Source organism: Gorilla gorilla, chromosome 10 (assembly GCF_029281585.2).
Source record: "Gorilla gorilla gorilla isolate KB3781 chromosome 10, NHGRI_mGorGor1-v2.1_pri, whole genome shotgun sequence".
Lineage (NCBI taxonomy): Eukaryota > Metazoa > Chordata > Mammalia > Primates > Hominidae > Gorilla > Gorilla gorilla.
The window spans coordinates 96,120,184-96,146,619 of record NC_073234.2 but is presented as its reverse complement, the minus strand read 5'-3'; the positions used below and the strand labels follow the sequence as shown (position 1 = coordinate 96,146,619).

The following is a 26,436-nucleotide window of genomic DNA, read 5'->3' as shown; positions in this document are numbered from 1 at the left end:
AACTAAGCAGCTTCTTCACAGCAAAGGAAACAATTAACAGATTGAAGAAATAACCCATGGATTAGAAGAAAATATTTGCAAACCATACATCTGATAAAGGACTAATATCCAAAATATGTATGGAACTTAAACAACTCAATAGCAAGAAAACAAATAACCCAATCAAAAATGGGGAAATGACTTAATAGACATTTCTCAAAAGAAGCCTAAGGTATAGCCAACAGATGCATGAAAAATGCTCATTGTCACTAATAATCAGGGTAATGCAAATTAAAACCACAGTGAGGTTTCACCTCACACCTGTTAGAATGGCTGTTATCAAAAAAAGACAAAGCCAGATGTGGTAGCAAGCACCTGTAGTCCTGGCTACACAGGAGGAGGAGGGTGAGGCAGGAGGATTGCCTGAGTCCAGGAATTTGAGTCCACCCTAGGCAACATAGTGAGACCCCCATCTCTGAAAAAAAAAAAAGTAAAATTTTAAAAAAGAAAAAATATAACAAGTGTTTGCAAGGGTATGGAGTAAGAGGAATCCTTGTGCACCAGTGGTGGGAATGTAAATTAATACAGCCATTTTGGAAAATAATATGGAGGAGGGTCCTCAAAAACTAAAATTAGAACCACCATATGATCCAGCAGTCTCACTTCTGGGGATATATCCAAATGAATTGAAATTAGCATGTTAAAAGGATACCTGCAGTACATGTAGATTGCAGCATTGTTCACAATAGCTAAGATAAGGGAGCAACGTAAGTGTCCAGCTTCAGCTAAATGGATATACATAACAGAATACTATTCAGCCTTAAAAGGGAGGGAAATCCTTCATTTGCAACAACATGGATGAACCTGGAAGACATTGTGCTAAGTGAAATAAGCCAGGCACAGAAGAACAAATACCACATGTCTCACTTATAAGCGGAATCTTAAAAAGTTAGACTCGGCCAGGTGCAGTGGCTCACACCTGTAATTCCAGCACTTTGGGAGGCCGAAGTGGGTGGATCACGAGGTCAGGAGTTTGAGACCAGCCTGGCCAATATGGTGAAACCCTGTCTCTACTAAAAATACAAAAATTAGCCAGGTGTGGTGGTGCACCTCTAATCCCAGCTACTCAGGAGGCTGAGGCAAAAGAATAGATTGAACCCGGGAGGTGGAGGCTGCAGTGAGCCGAGATCGCACCACTGCACTCCAGCTTGGGCGACGGAGGAAGACTCTGTCTCAAAAAAAAAAAAAAAAAAAAAAAAAAAAGTTAGACTCATAGAAGTAGAGAGTAGAATAGTGATTATCAGAGGTAGAGGAGAAGGGTGATCGGGGAAAGAAAGGGGAGAAGTTGACCAAAGGGTATAAAGTTTCAGTTAGACAGGAGGAATAAGCTTTAGTGATCTATTGCACAGAATGATGAGTTAAATAATAATATCTATTTCAAAATTGTTAAAAGGATAGCTTTTAAATATTTCCACCACAAAAAATAAGTATGTGTGGTGATAAAGTGTGTTAATTATTTTATCTGGTTTAATCATTTCACATTTTAAACATATCAAAACATCAATTCAATATATTTATACATCACAAATTTATTTGTACATCACAAATGTATACAATTATTATTTGCCAATTGAATATACAATTTTAAAAATATATCTTGTAATTCTGTAGGATAGAAGTCCAACACAGTTTTACTGGGCTTTAGGAGGCTCTGGGGGAAAATTCATTGCTTCCTGGGCCCTTCCTCCATCTTCAAAACGAGTAGCGGTAGTGGAATCCTTCTCACATTGCATTTCTCTGACCTCTGCCTTCATCACAACGCTGTTTTCTGTCCCCCTCTTTCACTTTCGTTGTTGTCTTGGTGCTTGTAAAACTGTTAATTTATTTCTATTGATTTACATTTGATGTTTGTGTATGAAAGTGACACTTTTTCATTGCAAAATTTTTAGACAGTAGAGAAGTATAAAGAATAAATTAACTTTTCAGCTATAATCTCACTTCATTTTAATACACATTGTTTTTTCTCCAGAAATGTTATTTCTATATATGTATGTTTATATGTATGTGTTTATATATATATATGCTTATTTTCACTCATATTTTACGTGCTAAATTATAACCTGATTTTTAAAAATTAAACAATATGGTTAACATTAGTAGACTTAGGTCTACATTTTAAATATCTGTGTAAAGTTTTAATTTCTAGGTATACAATAATCAATCTCTTCTGAATGAACATTAAGGTCATTAACATTTTTAAATCTTGTTGGATTTGATTTGCTAACTTTTGTTGAGGGTTTTTAAATTTATGTTCTTGAGAGATATTGGTCTGTAGTTGGTTTTTTTTTCTTCTAGTGTCTTCGTCTGGCTTTGGTATTAATGTAATGCTGGCCATATAGAATGAGTTAGGAAATATTCGCTCTGCTTCTATCTGATATGCTGAAAGCAATTATAGACAATTGGTATAACTTATTTCTTAAATTTTGGTAGAATTCTCCAGTGAACCTATCAGGGTCTGGTGCTTCCTGCTTTGGAAGGCTACTAATTATTGATTCGATTTCTTTTATAAATATAGACCTATTCAAATTGTCTATTTCTTCTCATGTGAGTTTTGGCAGATTGTGTCTTTTTTTTTTTTTTTTTTTTTTTTTTTTTTTGAGACGGAGTTTCACTCTTGCTGCCCAGGCTGGAGTGCAATGGCGCGATCGCAGCCCACTGCAACCTCCACCTCCCGGGTTCAAGCAATTCTCCTGCCTCAGCCTTCCGAGTAGTTGGGATTAGAGGCATGCGCCACCATGCCCAGCTAATTTTGTATTTTTAGTAGAGACCAGTTTTCTCCATGTTGGTCAGACTGGTCTCAAACTCCCGACCTCAGGTGATCCACCAGCCTCGGCCTCCCAAAATGCTGGTATTACAGGTGTGAGCCACCGCACCCAGCCCAGACTGTGTCTTTCAAGGAATTGTCCATTTCATCTAGGTTATCAAAATGGTGGATATAAAGTTGTTCATAGTATTTTTTTACTATGCTTTTAATGTCCATGGTATTTGTAGTGATGTGACCGCTTTCATTTCTAATAGAGGTAATAATTTGTGTCTTCTCTTCCTTTTTGTTAGCTTGGCTAGAAGTTTATTGATTTTATCCGTCTTTTTATTTTATTTTTTTCGAGATGAAGGGTCTTGCTATGTTGCCTAGGCTGGACTTAAATTCCTGGGCTCACACAGTTCTTCCATCTCAGTCTCCTGAGTAGCTGGGACTACAGGCATGCACCACAGTGCTTGGTTTTTATTGATCATTTTAAATAATCAGCTTTTGATTTCATTGATTTTCTCTATTAATTTCCTATTTTCAATTTCATTGATTTCTTCCACATTAATTTTTATTAATGAAAAATTAATCTGCATTAATGTTTATTATTTGTTTTCTTCTGCTTACTTTGGATTTAATTTGCCCTTTTTCTAGTTTCCTAAGGAAGAAGCATAGATGATTGATTCTTTGGTTTCCACAACTTATCAAAACATTTTTATTTTTTATTTTTACTTGGTTCAAAATATTCTTTAAATTTCTCTTGTGATTTTTTTTCTTTGACTCTTCCCTCTTCCACTTTTAATTACATTGGATTGAACTAAATAATCCAGGGTTATTTCCCTATTTTAACATAGGCTTCTTAGCAACCTTAATTTCATTTACAACCTTAACTGCCCTTTGTCATGTAATCAAACATATTTATAGGTTCTGGAGATTAGGATGTGGACTTAACATTTAGTGGATGAGGAGGCACTATTCTGCCTACCACAATGGCTCTTTTAAGAGTTAGTAAGGCAATTTGATCAACAAGACACACTAATATGGAAAAGAAGCTTTTCTTAAAAATAAATTGTTAATCAGTTAAATTATAAATCATGACTGAGGGCAATACTAACATTTGTTGCAGCTGGTTCTTCCCAACAGGTATGTCAGTGGCCCACATGTTGAATGCCCAGTGCTCTCTCTCGGGCTGACTCCTGCCCTGGATAGATGAAGAGATCCAAGACTTACTAAAATTCACCTGTTCTGAGTCCCATTCCTTCAGGACATGTAGTTATATTATCATTTAATTCATTAAGAACTCAGCCTCTAGGCCAGGCACGGTGGCTCACACCTGTAATCCCAGCACTTTGGAGGCCAAGGCAGGCAGATTACCTGCGGTCAGGAGTTTGAGACCAGACTGGCTCACATGGGGAAACCCCATCTCTACTAAAAATACAAAAATTAGCCAGGGGTGGTGGCACATGCCTGTAGTCCCAGCTACTCAGGAGGCTGAGGCAGAAGAATTGCTTGAGTCTGGGAAGTGAAGATTTACTTCAACTCAAAAAAAAAAAAGAACTCAGTCTAGATCTCTGGTCACTTTGTAGCTAAATGACCTTTAGGAAGTTATTCAATCTAAGATTCAGTAAAATGGTCTGTTGTGGAGATTAAATATGAAAAAAAATGTGAAACTCTTAGCAAAATATGTGACACTTAGTGAGCACTCAATAAATTTTCATTAGTGATAGAAATAGTAGTCGGAGTGATGATATTATAATAGTTAAAATGTTAATGCTCATGTGTTGTTATATAATATCTCGTTGGTGACTCCTGAGGAAACACAATGGCTTTATGCACGGTTTTCAACCCACCCAGTAGGCCCCAGGGGAGGTTGGGCACATCTCTTTAAAGCATGACAGCTGGAGAGTGTTGACGCAAAGTAAACAGAACAATTTTGTTAAAATCTGTTTTCAATATGGTGCTTGGCATTCATTGAAATAAAAATATCTGCAGCTTTGAGAACGAAGACGTAAAAATCACTGTTCTCTCTGAAAGAAATGACCCTCTAATAGTGGAAGAGTGGCAGGTATGGGGGTAGTATCTGGCAAGACTGCTCCCCAAAATCTGACCATAGAGGTAATTGCCTACTCTGTTTCATGTGGTGTCAGGCTGACCTTATGAAGAGAGACAGATTTAATGTCCACGTCAGAGAAGGAATATTGGTGCTCCCAGCCTAGCAGAGAGAGGTTTTGCTGGCTTCTACCTCAACAAAAGCACTACTAAAAGCCCTAAGAGTCATAACATAAATGTTGGTTATTCTTTGCCTTCATGAGGAAAAATAGAATCATCTGGAAATGGAAGAAGAAAATGTTTTACATTTGAAATGTTTCCAAACTGGTGTTCTTTATTTCATTTTAGGGAACAACTGTGTCTTTTCCATCCTCATTTGATAATTACTTCCTTTGCAAACATCAAACGAATTTTTTCATATGTGGAAGATGGTGCATGAATGATAGCACCCAAAATAATCCTTGCTGTTCTCACATAGCATATGCTCTTTTGATATTTTTAGCATATTGTAGTTGACAAATGAATACTAATCACTGATTTCTCTTCACTCTTTTTCTCTTTCAGGCCCTTGAGGGAAAACTACTTGATCAAACATCCGATAGTCACAAATTTGAAACCGTGCTTCAGAATCCCAGCACATAGTAAAAGACAACACTGATAATTATGCCTGTCAAGAAGCTGTGAACACATGGTGTATAAATTCTTTACCAAGGCAACTCGACACCTTCTTTCTCTGGGCTTGAACCGCCACTGCTCACACGGGCTTTACATACATTGACCTTCCATTCACTGCAGTGGGAATTCTCAGTGTGCAGAGGGAGAGGTTTTCTAGTCTGCAAACTGAAACAGTGTAAGAAGAATAAAGTCTATGACTTTTAAATAAATCACCAGGGCCAAGATTGAGTGAATCTTGGGTCCATAGCTTTTCCAGATATTAGCAAACCCCTCATTACGCTATAATTCAAACTGCATCAGTTCAAAGTGAAACCTACACATTGCTCCTTACCCTCACCTGCTCCACAATCCATAGTGCTGAGTTGTCTGAATTGGAATTCCAGTTAATTGCAAGTTCAACCTGTTTTCCTCTTGAAAATCGCAAGGTATCATACTATATTTATATTTTCTTCAGGTTCTAGAAGCAATCGGCTTTTTCTTTTGTTTCCACGAATTTTATTATGCATTAATAGAATGGACCAATTTTAGCTCAACTTTTAGTTTGTTAGAAGAAAGCGTAGGAACTCTAGCACTGTAGTTTTTACTTATTGCTTGTATCTATTATTATTAATTCCAACAGAGTATAATGTATATTTATTCTATAAAATATATATTATCAGAGTGCATTTGTTACAACTTAGGTTCTTTTCTTACCGAGTATTAAGAATCTAGTAAGAGAATACTAGCAAAGGACCTAGCCCCGTGAACAGATTCTCATATGTTATATACATAAACCCACTCTCAATATTTTTTGTTGAGTTTTATACTTTTTGATTGATAAACACTGAAGAAATCTAAACTCTACTCACACTGATGTGGTGTCATAGAAGCCTATTTCATATTTTAAAGCTTAGCAAAACTAAATTATATGTGCATATATATTCAAATATTTGTGTCACACAAAGTTTAGGTCAATTTCCCCAAATATAAACTAGATATTTTTGGCACTCTAAGATAAACAAGTATTATTTCTCTTATAATTGGGCAGGTGGAAACCAGTGATATCAATATTGTGAATGGCAGATGCTGCTTCCTCTAGAAAAAAAAAATAAAACCACCAACTTTGTTAATATATTCCCATAGGTAAATAGACAATGAGATATCATCTTTCAGAAAATATCATTCACTGGAAAATAATCTGTTATAACTACATTTACAAGTCATAATTTTTGGTTTATGGTAAATCTAGGCACCTAAGTCTGATTTTACTTTATGAAATAAATAGGAAGCAATAATTGTTTGGGCATTTGAATACCTTAAGCACATAAATGAACCTAAGAAAAGAATAATTGCTTAGTTGAAGTATTCAAAATAGATCAGGAAACCACAGGCAAATATTTGAATGTTCCCTTTTCTCAAATACAGAAATTGATTCCCCAAGATACAATACAATTTGACACTTCAGATAATCCCCCAAAATAGAAATGTATGAAGCTCAGTTTAGACTGTCTTCTTGAAAATAAAACAAAACCAATCAAAACTATCCAGCACATTTTATTATGCCCTGTTGGGTGATAGTACTGTCAATACCAGGTTTTCCCTGCTCTTCACAATGCATCCCTCACCAGAGGAAAAACAGCAAGGAAACTAGGACATTTGCTAATTTCAACAATGCCCCCCTGTGATAACAGATTCCCATCCTTGAATACATATCATTTTTTACTAGACAGAACGGGGGTGGTGAGGTGGGGGCAGTTAGGACCCTGTATGTTATGTAAAATAGATTTACAAAAAGGACAAGCATGATAAAAGGGAATGAATGGAGACGATGTATTCAGTTTGAAAGAGATAGTTCACATTTTTATAAGAAAAATTTAATAAAACATATATTTTAGTTATCATTTAACAAAGATATATTAAAGCTATTCAGGCAATGCCACAGGATTCTCATGAAGGGAAATCACTGAACCCTTGTCATGAGAAAATGGTCATTTCAACACATTTCAATACATTGTATAAATTTGGAGCTTAAGGTGAGTGAGTATGTTTTCACTTAGTCATAAATGTTTGGTCAAAATTAAAGTTATCATATGGTTTCACATCAATACAAATATTGTCACAGTGTTACAGAAACAACTATCAAATGGTAAGATAGTTTACATTTGTGTTTTCTAGAAGCCTTTGTATTTATGCTTCATTTGGTTAATGTTAAGTGCTGATAAAGGCATACCAGATTGTTTGTCAAAGTAAAGAAGCAATCCATCACACCTAGGACATCTAAGGATGGATTATACGTCAGAGTGGTCTCATATACAAATGACCATTTTCCTTCAGTAAAATCTTGTTGGTTGAAATGTAAGTCTTTTCCTAAAGTTTTAATCAGAGGTAGCCATCACTAAGACTTAAGCCACCTGTGGTTCTCTTAAGTTTCACTGAAGCCAGAAGAAGAAGGAAATTACCACAACTTGTATTATACTAATTATCTTCATTATTAACGATCATATTAGAGCCACTGACATGTCCCAAATTATATTAAAATAAAAATCTGCATTGCTCTGACATGAAGCTCAATTCAATGTAATAAACAAATTAGGTATTAAACGTTATAATTTTAAAAACTGCTATGATATCACCAGAAATCCTGGTGAAATTTAATTTTTTCCCTTTTTTAGGTCAGTGGCCGGTGGGATAGATTTTTCTAAACTTTTTCCTGCTATGATTTTGAAGACAAATACATAGAGCACAGTTCAGTAAAAGAGTTTCCAAGCCTTTTCACTGGAGCATTTACATTTTGATTCTGTTGTCATTTGAAATAGAACATCTGCAGGGAGATAACGAGCTTAAGTTACAATTGACTTTGGAAAGAATAACAGACTTTTGTGTTTCCTCAATCATGTAGTCAATAGGGAATTCTCCAGTTATGTGAACAATCACAATCTTTTAAGACAATACTTAGATCTAAATGCAAAATCTAGCATGCAGAGGCTTTTTAAGGATTTTAGACTGTCTCCAAAGAACTTGGCTCAAGATGGATTACACAGATTTACAAATGCAGTTTTCAACTGTGACATCAAACTGATCTTATCTCATTTCATGTTACTCAACTGTGCCCGTAGGACCCCAAGAGGTGGAATATTTTGTCTACATTATTTTAAACATCTATAGATATGTGTGGATGTGTGAATAATGCCTAAATTTCTCATCTTTTAACTAGTTTGTTTTTATCATACAGACACAGCCTGTTCATAAGACCAGCTTTAGACAACTTAGAACTCAATGCTCTGAAGATTCAGGGAGGCCAACATAGAAAAAGATCTTCCAAAATATGAGGTGGTCCGACCCATCTCATCCCTCTCTAGCTGGAAAACTATAGAGAAAGGGCTGTGACTGCCTTGACCACTGCCTGGCACAATGTAGGCACTCAGTATTTGTTGGATGAATAAATGGCTGAATCAGTGAATATACAAAAAACATGGATTTTGCCTTCTGAAAATCTCACAAATTTTACCAGCTTATATTATACTGATTGTCACTATGATTTCTAAATTTCATGGTTAGAACCATAATTGAGTCCATATAAAAACTTTTTAGATGTATGAATTTGGAATTTCATTAATTACTTTAAAGGCTTCAAAGATTTGAGGACATTTGAACAGTGGATAAGGAACAATGTTTGGGGATACAGAGTTTTTATGCTGAGTTCAACTCAACCTTTCTAGTTCTTTATACAAGCTTCCTGAATTATCTGGCAGGAATGATTCAAACATAAAACCCCATTTTTAAATTTTATAAAAGATATTTTCATTTTTATATAAAAATATCATCAGGCATATTATCCCCTTTGATATTTATTAACAACCGTTCTCTAAGAAATTCATAATAATTGGAGACACCATCCCTAAATCTCTCCTATTTTCAAAAGATCATTTATCCTTTCATATTTGATTCCTAAAATACACTAAGCTGAAGTTTAATCACATATTTACTCAGATGTTTCCATGTGTTTATTCATTTAACAAATACTTATTGTGTACCTAGTGCATGCTAGGTTCTGGAAATGCAACAGCAAACAAGACAGACACAATCCCTCTTGGAGCTTACTGTGAGAAACTCTCCAACGTTTACCCTAGCAATAACTAGAGAGTTTACTGTCCATTGGGTCCTCTTCACACCTGATAGAAAAAATAAAATTCCTCACCCCATGGAAGTCATGAAATACTCCCTGCACAGATTTGTGTGAGCTTGCTTTTCTAAAACCACTGCTCAAAAATGCTGCTCAGTTTATCTATAAACCATGGTTATACCCCAGTGAGGTAGGTAAGTAATTTATTCATAACTAGCATTTATGCAGCTCTATTTTCTAGCTACTGTGCTGAGTGCTTTTATGGACTATCTCACTAAATCCCTTCAACAACTCTATTCAGTAGGTTCCATTTTATAGATAAAAAAACTGAAGCACAGATATATTATGTGACTTGTCCAAGGTCACACAGCTAGCAGGTGGAACTGGGATTTGAACCCACGCAGTCTGACACAAGAGTTCATGTGTGAAATCATTATCGTGGTTTGGGGGACACCATTACATTAAAATGAATGAGTCACTAAGTGAGTCACTGTATATAAAATACTTGGAAATTGTAAAGTAATATACAAAAGATATTAACAAGGTATTATTCATGGTAAACAAATCACATCAGTAGCAAACACAGGGTGAGAACTCAATCTTATGTTGTAGCTTACTCTTGAGAAGAATATGTGAAGCCAGGAACATGGTTAAAGGTACAGACCAGAAAATTTCTGACATGTGATAAATATTTCAGTGACTTTTCAGATTTATTTCTTGTTAGCCACTGTGTCTATTTGGTGCTACAAAAACTGAAAGAAACAAAATCCCTGATGTAAGGGCTTATAATAAATACACAGTTTGGAGATGAACTAAGGATATTTTACATTTACGGGGAAGGATTGGACAATAGTATCATTTTCTCACCATTTGCATGTACATCATGTCTTTCCAATTGTTTTCATTATTTTTCTGAAAGAGCTGCAAAATTGTGCAGTGGTTCAACCTGACCAAAGTGGTATTATGCTGCTGGGAAGTAAAAGTATTAGACACTAAACTGGAAGTATTGTTTTCATTATCAAATGACTTTAAGTTCTTTTAAAGCATGGGTGTAAAAGAATTTTTAGATACTGAAGACACCTGAATATTGGGGTGCTAAGTTTCTTGGGTTTCTCCATTCTTGACCACACAGTGGTGTCATTCTATTGAGGGCTTAGATTCTGTAAAGGAAAAGACAAATTTTTCTTTGCTTTCTAGTCTCAAACTCAACATAGAACACTTCTGTGACCAAATGTAAAGGTTTCCCCACTCCCCCCACCCCATCAATTTTCCAAGCAGGTACCAAATGGATGTCCTATAATTCAATTCAGTTCTGAAACTATTTACTTGAAGATGGTGTAGATTCCACAGATTGAGGGCTCAGTCTCACAACACTTAGCCTACTTAAGATGCCAATTGCAAGTAGTAGGTTGTCACCTGTCCTTTGACTGGCTGGAGACTGAGATTCTCACAAGCCCTTCTTTGGGTTCAGCTGGGACAGCTCACAAAACTGAGGAAAACACCTACTTAGTTTACTGGTTTATTATAAAATGAATCATAAAGGGAATTTTTACCCAGTTCAAATTATATGGTCATGTAGTTACCAGAAACCTATATTCAAGAATGTTTATCAGTGTCCTTTCCATCCTTTCACAAACCTCTTTGAAGACACAATATTCTAGGATTTTGCTTGCTTGTGAAGTTTTCCGAAACTGCATCAGAATTAAGCAATTAACTGTGGAAATGACTTAAGATAGGCATAAGGACACAATCCACAAGGAAATTTGGTTATTTCTGTGGCCTACAATAATTTAACATATTAACCATAATTATGAGTGATAGTCTATACCCAGACATATCAGAATTTTAGGAGTCCCATACAATTTTGGAACATATATTAATAACATATTTATGAAATACAACTCAAAGAAGGTTAAGCATCATTTCTTATTTGATAAGGCTTCCCATGTAATTTAACACATCAAATAATTCTATTTCTCTCACTTTTGGAAGCTGGAGGGACCTTCTCTAGCATCCTAACTTTAGAGGTCAAAAAAAAAAAGACTTAATTATGAAGATGAAATTTGATTTTAGGAAACCTGTCAAATATGTGTTTTAAAACACTTAACCAAAATAGAATCACAGGCCACTGTAAAATAATGATCATCCACGTAGCCGAAATAACAATTTAAAGATTTTGAAAAAAAGCAAAAACCTTTACTCTTTGAGAGAAGACCCGGTTTCCCAAACAATCAAAATACCTGAGAGATAGAGCATGAGATGGAATATGTCTCTCTCTCATCACTGTTTCTTATTTTTTGCTTTTTACTCAAAAGGTGAACAAAAACATTTTACTGACATATTAACACTACAAAAAATTTTTGTTCAAAAGAGAAAACCAAATTTTACTTTTGGATTAGTATATTATCAACACTAAAGCTAATTTTAATAAAACCTTATAAATCTATCAGATCTGTCATCTTATAGCCACACAATATTTTCATACACCCTTTTTTGTTTTACATTTTCTAGCTCTTCCAAACTCTCTATATTCATTTAGTTTTACCTATTTCATATTCAATTTGAAATTTTTAAGAAACTTCTAGACAAAATTATTTTTATGTCAACACACACTTTTATGCCTTTAAAACTTTCCTCACCAAAAGCGTATCTTGCTTTTGTTTATACATTCTGTATAAATAATTGTTGTTTTCATATCTAGTAGTTTTAATTACATTAACTCCAATTTTAACTCTCAGTAACCCTAATTTCTAGTGAAAATATTAGGAAGAAATTTTGAACTGTTTTATATCAGTATTTATAGATAAAAACAAGTTTATAGTTTTTTAGAAAGACATTTTCCTAAATTATTGTAAACAGATCTAAATATATTTAGCTTTTCTATACTGTATAAAAATAATATGTCAAGGTATATAGACTTAAACTCATGCCTGATAACTAATATTTCAGTATTTTACCTTATTTAAAAATGACTCAGGCATTTTATGACTATTAATTTAACAAAAGTTGACTTTAAAATTTTAAATTACTGAAAATAATTTTGAAACTGTTACCAGGGGTCCTTGCTCCCAGAGCTCCCAAGATGGTGGTGGGCCACTTCCAAAATGGCAGCATGCCACTTCCAAGATGGTGGCAAGACTCGTGTTCTCTGACCTGGGGTTCTTGGCCTCACGGATTCCAAGGAATGGAATCTTGGGCCATGCAGTGAGTGTTATAACTCTATTAGAAGCTGTGGGTCATGGAAGAGAACCGTGGAACCCAGTGACTAGTGTTCAGCTGGATTAGGATGAACCCAGGCACTTAGCCATGCAGGAACAATGGCAAGCCTTTAACCCAATCGGGAGTGGCAATGGGCACCTTGCTGGATCAGGAGCACAGCGGGCACCCTGCTGGATCCGGAGGGATGGAAGTCAGCAGCGGGTCTGTGACAGCGGCAAAACAGCAGTTGTGGATGGTGAGCGAAAGCTCAGCTGGAGCCGTAACAAACATGGACCAGAAGAGTGCAGTTGCAAGATTTAATAGAGTGAAATAGAGTGAAAACAGAGCTCCCATACAAGGAGGGGACCCAAAGAGGTTTGCCGTTGCTGGCTGCAATGCCTGGGTTTATATCCCAATCCTTGTCCCTCCCGCTGGGCTCTCAGGCAATAAATGATTGGCTATTTCTTTACCTCCTGTTTTTTGCCTAATTAGCATTTTAGTGAGCTCTCTGATTGGTTGGGTGTGAACTAAGTTGCAAGCCCCATGTTTAAAGGTGAATGTGGTCACCTTCCCAGCTAGGCTTAGGGATTCTTAGTCAGCCTAGGAAATCCAGCTAGTCCTGTCTCTCCAAATTACAGCACAAATACCCTACCCAATGTCTTTCCTAGTCATCCTGGGTTCCAAATAGCCACGTGGCACCCAAGAGGACTATGAAAAGCAGGGCTTGAGTCCTGTATTTATATACCAGGTATTGAGGTCAGGATAAAAGACAGAGCCAGGGAGAAAATGTTTGGAGGATGGAAACCCTCCCAGAATAGCCAGGAGGCAAAGCTGAGACAAGGAAGAAGGGTCGATAGTGGGCCTGTCTCTGTCTTATAGCTGCTGGTCTAGGTACTGAGAACATGTCCCCATGCCTCACAATGACCACCTACTCAGACTCTCAAATCCAGAGGCTCAACCAAAAACACAAGCTTGCAGTCAAATCAAGCAAGTACTGAATTATATTTAACTGATAATTTTGAAGCCATTCCTATTTTACCAACAATTTTTAAAATTAGCTTTTTTTTCTTTTTTTTACCAAATATTATCACATACACATAATGTATACGGACAAACACAGATAGAAGCAGATCTTACAGCTTTTATAAAGGATTCTCGTTTGTCAGACTCTAAGTGGATTTCCCCCCTTCAGCCTATCAATCTTCCAATTACCTGTTTCATTGTTCTAAGCAGTTGTTAAGTAGGCACCAAAGTGGTATTTCTAAAGGCACAATTCTTACGTGAAACAAGATTTGTATTTCAAAAGCACAGAGCTAAAACTTTAGGCCTACATATTGTATCATTTGCTCAAACCAAGGAAAAACTGGTGTAAGTAAAAGTTCAGTTAAGACAAGATGTGAGAAAAGCACCTTAAACAAAGGTATGACTTTGTCAGGCCTCTGAGCCCAAGCTAAGCCATCATATCCCCTGTGACCTGCACGTACACATCCAGACGGCCGGTTCCTGCCTTAACTGATGACATTCCACCACAAAAGGAGTGAAAATGCCCTGTTCCTGCCTTAACAGATGGCATTATCTTGTGAAATTCCTTCTCCTGGCTCATCCTGGCTCAAAAGCTCCCCTACTGAGCACCTTGTGACCCCCCACTCCTGCCCGCCAAAAGAACAACCCCCCTTTTCCTTTACCTACCCAAATCCTATAAAACGGCCCCACCCCTATCTCCCTTTGCTGACTCTCTTTTTGGACTCAGCCCGCCTGCACCCAGGTGAAATAAACAGCCACGTTGCTCATACAAAGCCTGTTTGGTGGTCTCTTCACACGGACGCACATGAAATTTGGTGCCGTGACTCGGATCGGGGGACCTTCCTTGGGAGATCAATCCCCTGTCCTCCTGCTCTTTGCTTCATGAGAAAGATCCACCTACGACCTCAGGTCCTCAGACCAACCAGCCCAAGAAACATCTCACCAATTTCAAATCTGGTAAGCGGCCTCTTTTTACTCTCTTTTCCAACCTCTCTCACTGTCCCTCAACCACTTTCTCCTTTCCGCTCTTCAATCTCTCCCTTCTTTTAATTTCAGTTCTTTTCATTTTCTGGTAGAGACAAAGGAGACACGTTTTATCCGTGGACCCAAAACTCTGGTGCCAGTCACCGACTAGGGAAGGCAGCCTTCCCTTGGTGTTTAATCATTGGAGGGACGCTTCTCTGATTATTCACCCAGGTTTCGGAGGTGTAAGACCACTCAGGGATGCCTGCCTTGGTCCTTCACCCTTAGCGGCAAGTCCCGCTTTTCTGGGGTAGGGGCAAGTACCTCAGCCCCTTCTCTCCGTGTCTCTACCCCTTCTCTTTTCTGGGGGGCAAGAAACCCCCAACCCCTTCTCCTTCACTCTTAGTGGCAAGTCCCGCTTTTCTAAAGGAGGGGCAAGTACCCCAGCCTCTTATCTCTGTGCCCCAATCCCTTATTTCCATGCCCCAACCTCTTATATCTCTGCACCCCAATCCCTTATTTCTGCGCACTGACCTCTTATCTCTGTGCCCCAATCCCTTATTTCCGTGCCCTGACATCTTATATCTCTGCACCCCGATCCCTTATTTCCGCTCCCCAACCTCTTATATCTCTGTTCCCTGATCCCTTATTTCCGCACCCCAACCTCGTATCTCTGCGCCCCAACCCCTTTCCCACTTTTCTGGAGGGTAAGAACCCCCGAACCGCTTCCCTCCATGTCTCTACTCTCCCTTTTCTTTAAACTTGCCTCCTTCACTATGGGCAACCTTCCACCCTCCATTCCTCCTTCTTCTCCCTTAGCCTGTGTTCTTAAGAATTTAAAACCTCTTCAACTCTCACCTGACCTAAAATCTAAGCGTCTTATTTTCTTCTGCAATGCCGCCTGACCCCAATACAAACTCGACAGTAGTTCCAAATAGCCAGAAAACAGCACTTTCAATTGTTCCATCCTGCAAGATCTAAATAATTCTTGTCGTAAAATGGGCAAACGGTCTGAGGTGCCTGATGTCCAGGCATTCTTTTACACATCGGTCCCTCCCTAGTCTCTGTGCCTAGTACAACTCGTCTCAAATCTTCCTTCTTTCCCTCCCACCTGTCCCCTCAGTCCCAACCCCAAGCGTCACTGAGTCTTTCTAATCTTCCTTTTCTACAGACCCATCTGACCTCTCCCCTCCTCCCCAGGCTGCTCCTCGCCAGGCCGAGCTAGGTCCCAATTCTTCCTCAGCCTCTGCTCCTCCACCCTGTAATCCTTTTATCACCTCCCCTCCTCACACCTGGTCAGGCTTACAGTTTCTTTCCGTGACTAGCCCTCCCCCACCTGCCCAGCAATTTACTCTTAAAAAGGTGGCTGGAGCTAAAGGCATAGTCAAAGTTAATGCTCCTTTTTCTTTATCCCAAATCAGATAGCGTTTAGGCTCTTTTTCATCAAATATAAAAATCCAGCCCAGTTCATGACTCGTTTGGCAGCAACCCTGAGACACTTTACAGCCCTAGACCCTAAAAGGTCAAAAGGCCATCTTATTCTCAAAATACATTTTATTACTCAATCTGCTCCCGACATTAAATAAAACTCCAAAAATTAAATTCCGGCCCTCAAACCCCACAACAGGATTTAATTAACCTTGCCTTCAAGGTGTACAATAATAGAAAAAAGTTGCAATTCCTTGCCTCCACTGTGAGACAAACCCCAGCCACATCTCCCGCACACAAGAACTTCCAAATGCCTGAACCGCAGCAGCCAGGCGTTCCTCCAGAACCTCCTCCCCCAGGAGCTTGCTACAAGTGCCAGAAATCTGGCCACCAGGCCAAGGAATGCCTGCAGCCCAGGATTCCTCCTAAGCCGCGTCCCATCTGTGTGGGACCCCACTGGAAATCGGACTGTCCAACTCACCTGGCAGCCACTCCCAGAGCCCCTGGAACTCTGGCCCAAGGCTCTCTGACTGACTCTTTCCCAGATCTTCTTGGTTTAGCGGCTGAAGACTGATGCTGCCCGATTGCCTTGGAAGCCCCCTAGACCATCACAGACGCCGAGCTTCGGGTAACTCTCACAGTGCAAGGTAAGTCCGTCCCCTTCTTAATCAATACGGAGGTTACCCACTCCACATTACCTTATTTTCAAGGGCCTGTTTCCCTTGCCTCCATAACTGTTGTGGGTATTGACAGCCAGGCTTCTAAATCTCTTAAAACTCCCCAACTCTGGTGCCAACTTAGACAATACTCTTTTAAGCACTCCTTTTAGTTATCCCCACCTGCCCAGTTCCCTTATTAGGCTGAGACACTTTAACTAAATTATCTGCTTCCCTGACAATTCCTGGATTACAGCTACATCTCATTGCTGCCCTTTTTCCCAATCCAAAGCCTCCTTTGCGTCCTCCTCTTGTACTCCCCCACCTTAACCCACAAGTATAAGATACCTCTACTCCCTCCTTGGTGACCGATCATGCACCCCTTACCATCTCACTAAAACCTAATCACCCTTACCCCACTCAACTCCAATATCCCATCCCACAGCATGCTTTGAAAGGATTAAAGCCTGTTATCACTTGCCTGCTACAGCATGGCCTTTTAAAGCCTATAAACTCTCCTTATCATTCCCCCAATTTACCTGTCCTAAAACCAGACAAACCTTACAAGTTAGTTCAGGATCTATGTCTTATCAACCAAATTGTTTTGCCTATCCACCCCATGGTGCCAAACCCATATACTCTCCTATCCTCAATACCTCCCTCCACAATCCATTATTCTATTCTGGATCTCAAGCATGCTTTCTTTACTATTCCTTTGCACCAATCATCCCAGCCTCTCTTTGCTTTCACTTGGACTGACCCTGACACCCATCGGGCTCAGCAAATTACCTGGGCTGTACTGCCGCAAAGCTTCACAGACAGCCCCCATTACTTCAGTCAAGCCTAAATTTCTTCCTTATCTGTTACCTATCTCAGCATAATTCTCATGAAAACACACGTGCTCTCCCTGCTGATCGTGTCTGATTAATCTCCCAAACCTCAATCCCTTACAAAGCAACAACTCGTTTCCTTCCTAGGCATGGTTAGTGCAGTCAGAATTCTTACACAAGAGCCAGGACTGCACCCTGTAACCTTTCTGTCCAAACAACTTGACCTTACTGTTTTAGCCTAGCCATCATGTCTCTGTGCAGCGGCTGCTGCCACCCTGATACTTTTAGAGGCCCTCAAAATCACAAACTATCCTCAACTTACTCTCTACATTTCTCATCACTTCCAAAATCTATTTTCTTCCTCATACCTGACGCATATACTTTCTGCTCCCCAGCTCCTTCAGCTGTACTCACTCTTTGTTAAGTCCCACAATTACCATTGTTCCTGGCCCGGACTTCAATCCGGCCTCCCACATTATTCCTGATACCACACCTGACCCACATGACTGTATCTCTGTGATCCACCTGACGTTCACCCCATTTCCCCAAATTTCCTTCTTCCTTGTTTCTCACCCTGATCACACTTGGTTTATTTATGGCAGTTCCACCCGGCCTAATCGCCACACACCAGGAAAGGCAGGCTATGCTATAGTACAAGCCACTAGCCCGTCTCTTAGAACCTCTTATTTCATTTCCATCATGGAAATCTATCCTCAAGGAGATCACTTCTCAGTGTTCCATCTGCTATTCTACTACCCCTCAGGGATTGTTCAGGTCCCCTCCCTTTCCTACACATCAAGCTCAAAGATTTGTCCCTGCCCAGGACTGGCAAATTGACTTTACTCACATGCCCCGAGTCAGATAACTAAAATACCTCTTAGTCTAGGTAGATACTTTCACTGGATGGGTAGAGTCCTTTCATACAGGGTCTGAGAAGGCCACCGTGGTCATTTCTTCCCTTCTGTCAGACGTAACTCCTCAGTTTGGCCTTCCCACCTCTATACAGTCTGATAACAGACCAGCCTTTATTAGTCAAATCAGCCAAGCATTTTTTCAGGCTCTTGGTATTCAGTGAAATCTTTATATCCCTTACAGTCCTCAGTCTTCAGGAAAGGTAGAACGAGCTAATGGTCTTTTAAAAACACACCTTACCAAGCTCAGCCACCAACTTAAAAAAGACTGGACAATACTTTTACCACTTTCCCTTCTCAGGATTCAGGCCTGTCCTTGGAATGCTACAAGATACAGCCCATTTGAGCTCCTGTATAGACGCTCCTTTTTATTAGGCCCCAGTCTCATTCCAGACACCAGACCAACTTAGACTGTGCCCCAAAAAAACTTGTCATCCCTACTATCTTCTTTCTAGTCATACTCCTATTCACCATTCTCAACTACTCATACATGCCCTGCTCTTGTTTACACTGCTGGTTTACACTGTTTCTCCAAGCCATCACAGCTGATATCTCCTGGTGCTATCCCCAAACCGCCACTCTTAACTCTTGAAGTAAATAAATAATCTTTGCTGGCAGGACTATGCTGAATCTCCTTAGGCACTCTCTAATCAGATGTCCTGGGTCCTCCCAATTCTTCGACCTTTAATACCTGTTTTTCTCCTTCTCTTATTCCGTTTACTTTTTCAATTCATACAAAACCGTATCCAGGCCATCACCAATAATTCTAAATGACAAATGTTTCCTCTAACAGTCCCACAATATCACCCCTTACCACAAAATCTTCCTTCAGCTTAATCTCTCCCACTCTAGGTTCCCACGCCACCCCTAATCCCGCTCGAAGCAGCCCTGAGAAACATTGCCCATTATCTCTCCATACCATCCCCCAAAATTTTCACCATCCCAACACTTTACCACTATTTCATTTTATTTTTCTTATTAACATAAGAACACAGGAATGTCAGGCCTCTGAACCCAAGCTAAGCCATCATATCCCCTGTGACCTGCACGTACACATCCAGGTGGGCAGTTCCTGCCTTAACTGATGACATTCCACCACAAAAGAAGTGAAAATGGCCTGTTCCTGCCTTAACAGATGGCATTATCTTGTGAAATTCCTTCTCCTGGCTCATCCTGGCTCAAAAGCTCACTGAGCACCTTGTGACCCCCACTCCTGCCTGCCAGAGAACAACCCCCCTTTTCCTTTACCTACCCAAATCCTATAAAACAGCTCCACCCCATCTCCCTTTGCTGACTCTCTTTTTGAACTCAGCCCGCCTGCACCCAGGTGAAATAAACAGCCATGTTGCTCACACAAAGCCTGTTTGGTGGTCTCTTCACAGGGACGCTCATGAAAGACTTGTCATACCTAAAACAATGGTTAAGAGTTTCTAATGTACATAGAGCTCTTACAAATGGAGATTTCCTTTATAGATGTAAATTGCTTTTACAAACGTCTTTCAAGATAGCTGGTTAAGTGCCAGGTAGGTGTGTTTTAGTTTGATAGATGATCTTTTTAATTCAGCTGCTCTTTCTTAGCTAAAATTACTGAGTTCAGGGTGGAGTACATTAAGGAATAGGACAAAGAAAGCATTCTCTATACCTGAACTCAGTATGGATAGATCTGAAAAAGAAGCAAGCCTACTTTACTGAGTATCTTCCTTTTCTAAAGACATTATCTAGGATAGCTTTCTTTTCACCTTTGGGATGGAATAGTAACTGCCTTAATCAGGGTTCTCTAGAGGGACAGAACTAATAGAATATGTGTGTGTGTGTGTGTGTGTGTGTGTGTTTGTGTATGAGAGTTTACTAAGTATTAATTCACATGATCACAAGGTCACACAATAGGCCGTCTGCAAGCTGAGGAGCAAGGAAAGCCAGTTTGAGTCCCCAAAACTGAAGAACTTGTAGTCCAATGTTCAAGGACAGGAAGGGTCCAGCATGGGAGAAAGATGTAGGTTGGGAGGCTAGGCCAGTCTAGTCTTTTCACGTTTTTTTGTTTGTTTGTTTTTTGTTTTTTCTGCCTGCTTTATATTCTAGCCATTCTGGCAGCTGATTAGATGGTGCCCACCCAGATTAAGGGTGGGTCTGCCTTTCCCAGCTCACTAACTCAAATGTTAATTTTCTTTGGCAACACCCTCACAGACATACCCAGGATCAATCCAATCAAGTTGATACTCAGTATTAACCATCATAGTAACTAAGTGAAAATGTTAGCAGTTTCCATTTTTCTTCTCAATTAGTTGCTTGAGCTTTTTATTTGCCTTTAAGCAAAAGTCTTTTCTTGTTTAAAAAAAATAAAAAAAGACACCTCCGTGGATGAGACTAATTAGGGGGCCCTCACTTTCAAATGCACTTCTTAAAGTGCAATGTTGTTCACTTGGAATGTTCCACTCTAATTTTAAACTATCTTTAGTAAGATTTGGCCATTTCTATAACCATTTGCTGCTTCTGGGGCCTAATACTTTTCATGTGTAAATGTAGGCATAGCTGGAAGGTAGATTACTCAGTTCTTAAGAAATTAAGGATCCCATTTTTACTCTGAATCTTGGCTTTGACTCTCAGATCTCCTTGATCAACTTAATAATTTTTCCATACCCAAATGCCCAGGAAAAATTGACAAAAATCTCTGTAAATGTATGAAAGCTGAAGTTTGCATCCCCTGTAGTATAACCATTTAATCCTAGTTTCTCTCTGAGCCAGTCAGACACCTAAGACCTCTAACTAGGTCCAATTCAGTTAATTAACAGAGCCAATCTGATTCTGGGCCCAGCCTAATTTATGCTGCAACTTCCAACCCAGTTTGGATCAGAAATTTGCTCAAACTCAGAATGTCTCAAAACACAAATCTGTGGGGCTTCAGAATTCAAGGGAGAACTAACCAATAATCCCCAGTTTCTACAAGAAAACAATGGATACAATGGGCCCAGCAGGTACCTTGCTTGGTCACTCAGTGCTCCTGGGGGTCACTGGAAGCTTTTCTTTGGATCCCACTTCTGACACCATCTGTAAACAGAAAAAAACCTTAGACAAATCAAATTTGATAGAGTTCAATTGAACAAAGAATATTTCAGGAATTGAGCAGCCTCCCAAGCAAGAGTAGGCTTAGAGAGACTCCAGCACAGCTGTGTGATGGAAGAAGTCTTAGGGGCAGAACAAGGAAAATGACCTACAGAAAATGAAAGTGAGGTACAGGAACAGCCAGATCATGTACAGCTCAGCATTTACCCTATTTGAACATAGTTTTAATAGATGGATCTTGATGATTGCCATAAGAGTAGGTTACAGTGTGTTTACATGTCAATTTAGGTTAGGTTACAGTTCACTGTGTATGGAGAAATCTTTAGGCTGAATTTTAAATATGTAAGGAGGCAGCTTTAGGCTAAACTTAACAACTAGCACAGCTCTACAGTACAAAATATCTACCATGACTACATCAGATTATGACCAACAAATTTCAAAGTATTTGCTTAGAATGTGGTGTGTGTGTGTGTGTGTGTGTGTGTGTGTGTGTGCGTGCGCGATGAGGGGATGAGGGACTGAGCAAAATTCAGTGATAGGCTAACATGCTAACTAACATTAGGGAGTAATATGGTTTGAAATGTGTATTTCCCTACTAAATGGCACTGCTTTTCTAGCCTTATTAATCTTGCAGTCGAAATTGACCACTACCTATTCCTGGAAACTGTCCCAAACTTTCTTTCTTCTTAGATTTTGATTATTCCTGAAATGCCTCTTTCATTCCTCAGAAAAAAATCCCCAACATAAAAGGCCCATTTCAAATAGCTTCTTTTCCAAGGAGGTTTTTCTAATTTTTTTCAGACGTGACGTTATCTATTCCATCATCAAACCCCACTGTGATATTTGTTACTTGTAAACCCTCTTTAGCGTTTTTCTTAGCTTGTCTTGTAGTGGACCCATTTGTGTCTTTGTCATTTTAATTTCTCCTATAGTAATTACCTACCAAGTGGGTACTTAATATTACTTAAAAGAAATTTTCTTTCACCTCTCAACGTTATAGAATGGCTGCTGGATTATTTTGGGTCTATCTCAGTTCTTTATAGCTCACTCACAAAGTTCATCTGGGTTGAGAACTCAACACCACACACTTTTAAAAAAGAAAAGAGCCTTAATTATTATTATTATTATTTCTACAAAGAGGAGATAAAGAATGTAAAGATAAAAGTGGTCATCCTTATCTCTTATTCCCTGGTTGTTCTGATCTTATTCTTATCCTCAGGATGAATGTAGAGGTTAATGTAAATATTAACCATATTAATATTAAATACCCAATCCCCCCACCAAATGACTTTACTGTAGATACATATTTGGTTGCTTATTTCATAGGAGAAATTCTAAAGTGTAAAGTGAGTTTTAAATTAGCAAGGTGGGCACAATAATACTACTTCCATATGCCTGAATCTGTATTAATGGTCCTGCCTATTGCCATTGCCCATCAGAACACAGGCCCCACTTACACTACAGTAGTTCTCCTCTGCCCCTAAGCCATTATATCAGGTACAGGAGATTGTGAGATTAATTACTGTTGTCTCAGCTATAGCCTATAGAGGAAGATAAAAGGTGATCATTGAAATCAAAACATTTCTTCAGCTTTAGCCCACATTGTGTTCATCTGTGTTGCTAACACAAAGTTTTATCTGAGTTTTAACTTTTATATACCATATATATTCAACAACTAACTTAAACATTATATTAATTTGCTACTTCTACTGCCTCCCCCACACCAAGGATAGAAAACATAATATCTTGAAGGAAAATTATCATACATGAGAACTAATACCTATTTTTTTCTTCCTTTAAGTTATAGTGATTACAAACACAAATTCAAGAACTATCCCACACAAACACAACGTAGTTCCAAAGAGTTTAATTGCTACCTGTTCCATAAATCTTTGCTTCCTGTGAGTTTTTGTTTATTAGCTGTATTTTTGTAGATAATAGGGTTCTAAGTGTGAGAGGCTGTCTGCTACAAAGAAGGGGACCCATAGAAGGTCTAGACCTGGATTTTTCTAACACAACAATCCAGCATCTAGTCCTCAGCTTTGCAGATCCAGCTTTTCTGATTTTTTTCTGGGAAACCCAAAGAGACAGTCTCATTTAGCACTAGGTTTTTCAAAATAATTATTACTAGCACTCCATTTTGCTCTCAGAAGTGTCCCAATATAGATAATACATTATGTAGTCAACATATCTATAGGTGATATAGCACTGGAGAATCACTCATATTAACCTGTCTCAGTTCACAAGATGCTTAGGATTCTTTTCTTTTTGCAATTAACCAAAACACAACTCACTTGAGCTTGAGAAGGAAAAAAAAAAAAAAAAAAAAAAAGGAGAGAGAATCAATTACTTCCAAAGCAGGACAGATCCAGGTCTCAGTATATCAGTGTTGATAGAATTCTTACCTCTTCTTACCCTTCTGTCTTCCTCAGTGCTACTTGTCTGTCCTCTTTTTGATCGTAGCTCTTGTTCTCTCCCACTGCAGTCATTTTCTCTCCTTTGGATGTTCCTCTCCTAGTCTCAATTCCATTCTTATAGCTCTTCATCTAAAAGAAAAACCAGACTCTTTCCCTCAGTGCCTATATCTTACAGGTAGTCTCTGAATGACTTGGGTCTGGTGCTCACTTCTTAAGGAGATTATTATGGGAAATGGTGGCATGACTGGCCAGGTCTGGGATATATCCTTATGCCTCCTGGATGTCCACTTACTAGCTGTAGGAAAAGCAAGATGAGTAGGACACTAACACCTCTAATAGAAAACAAGTTAAAAAAAAACTAAAACAGGACACAAATATCAAAATGGGGTTCAATTATAGGGGAGATAACACATCACTTGAAGAAATTAGAAAAATCTTCTTGGAAGAGATGCCAATTGAAATAGATGCTAAAAGTTGAGTGAGATTTGACAGTATGAAAGGAGTCTGAAATAGCACTGAGATAGACATTGACAAGAGGAAGATTGCTCTCCAAAATTTTGGCTTAAAATAAGAATCATTTATTTTGTTACTCATCCTGAAAGTCACAGAATTAGGCTGAGCTCAGCCAGGCTGTTCTGGGTTTGACTGGCTGGGCCTCCCCATGTGCCTGTAATCAATTGCCCATCAGCTGAGCAGCTCTGTTTCTGGGGTTGGCTGACTTCCAATTGAAGTGACTCAGCTTTTTTCCCCATGGTCTATTACCCTCAGTAGGCTAGTTTGGGCTTGTTCTCATAATAGAGGAAAAAATCTCAAGAGAGAGCAAAAGTCCACAAGACCTGAGAGCTAGGCTCAGACAGGCAAAGTGTAATTTCTATCACATCCTATTGGCCAAAACAAGTCACTAGCCCAGCCCAGAGTCAGCAACTGGGGGAAAAGTCTCTACCTCTTGATCATTGTAAAAGGCATTTATACACAGAGGAACAGAAAATTGGGCTGCTTTTGCAATCTACAGCAGTGTTTTACTGAAATAAGATAATTAGAAAAGTATTTTGGGTAGACAAAGCTATACTTAACAGCTAACATTTATTGAGTTGTTGTATTTTTTTTTCTCTAATTTGATTTTTATCCTGACCTTTATCTTTTGTCAGAATACTTACTTGCTAAAGTGTCTGACCCACGTCCAATTGTTCTTCTCACAGGAAACTTATTTATACTGGCAAATGCCCTTGTGACTCTCATCAGACCTGTGAATAGTTTATTCCTACCAAGATAGCCACTCTGTAGGAGAGCCCTGACTGGAAAAGACGTTAGGTTCGGGTATGTTGGTCGTGTGAGATGCAGAAGAGGCAGCACAACAAAACACATGGTATATTAATCTGTTTTCACACTGCTAACAAAGACATACCAGAGACTGGGTAACTTATACAGGGTAGATGTTTAATGGACTCACAGTTCCACATGGATGGGAGGCCTCACAATTATGATGGAAGGCAAGGAGGAACAAGTCACGCCTTACATGGATGACAGCAGGCAAAGAGAGAGCTTGTGCAGGGAAACTCCCCTTTTTAAAACCATCAGATCTCATGAGATTTATTCACTATCACGAGAACAGCACAGGAAAGACCCACCCCCAAGATTCAATTACCTCCCACTGGGTCCCTCCCACAACATGTGGGAATTGTGGGAGCTACAATTCAAGATGAAATTAGGGTAGGGACACAGCCAAACTATATCACATGGAATAATAGAAGCAGTTTTATTACTCACATATACCCTAGAGAGAAGAGAGAAGCACATTTTTCAGGACTAACAGGAAGGAGGGAGTCCAGGACACACACTCAACTGTCAAGTGGGGAGCGAGAGTGAGAGAGTAAGAGACCTGAGGGCCAAAGCCTTTATTGGGGTTCAGGCCATTTCCTAGGTAGATTTCCGGTGGGGAGTTACAACTGGGGGGTTTAAGAGCAAGTGGACAGGAGTTCGATGCAGTCCTGCAGTGACTGAAAGGTGGTCACTGTGGCCTATCTACAAAGCACATGCCACATGTGGGAGTGGGTAGAGCAAGTAAAGTAGGTTGAATGTAACTATCTCGTAGGGAAGTAGTCACCAGGAGGCAGTTAATGAGACAGATATCTGAATGAAACACCTTGAAAAACTGGGAAGAGGTGGAGAACTGAAAACTCTGTCAAGGGTGACTAAGCTCTGCCTCTTGTATGAGGAAGTCAAACCTATTAACTCATTGAATATGGAAAGTTAAGCCATTTACATTCAAAATGGATGTTGAAACAACATACAATTATAAGAATTCATTATATTTGTACTTACTATGTGTCAAGTGCTGT

General features: G+C 39.1%; 1 protein-coding gene and 1 long non-coding RNA gene across 3 annotated transcripts in view; one reads left to right on the top strand and one right to left on the bottom strand.

Moving 5' to 3' along the window:
* Positions 1-10,608, top strand: part of LIN7A (lin-7 homolog A, crumbs cell polarity complex component) — a 145,541-nt gene extending 134,933 nt beyond the window's left edge. The window contains exon 6 of the mRNA XM_004053624.4: positions 5,399-10,608. The gene's annotated coding sequence lies outside the window, so the exon portion shown is untranslated. The remainder of the gene's footprint in view (positions 1-5,398) is intronic.
* The window catches only part of LOC129525963 (uncharacterized), a 95,535-nt gene extending 70,795 nt beyond the window's left edge, over positions 1-24,740 (bottom strand). Inside the window, exons 1-3 of one of the 2 annotated variants that reach the window (XR_008670548.2) lie at positions 24,086-24,740; positions 21,597-21,665; positions 5,587-5,674 (exon numbers count right to left, since the gene is read on the bottom strand). This is a non-coding gene — a long non-coding RNA (uncharacterized lncRNA). Of the gene's footprint in view, positions 1-5,586; positions 5,675-21,596; positions 21,666-24,085 lie in introns of those variants that run through there. The other variant, XR_010129373.1, reaches the window with a different exon arrangement.
* Between the last annotated feature and the right edge of the window lie 1,696 nt (positions 24,741-26,436).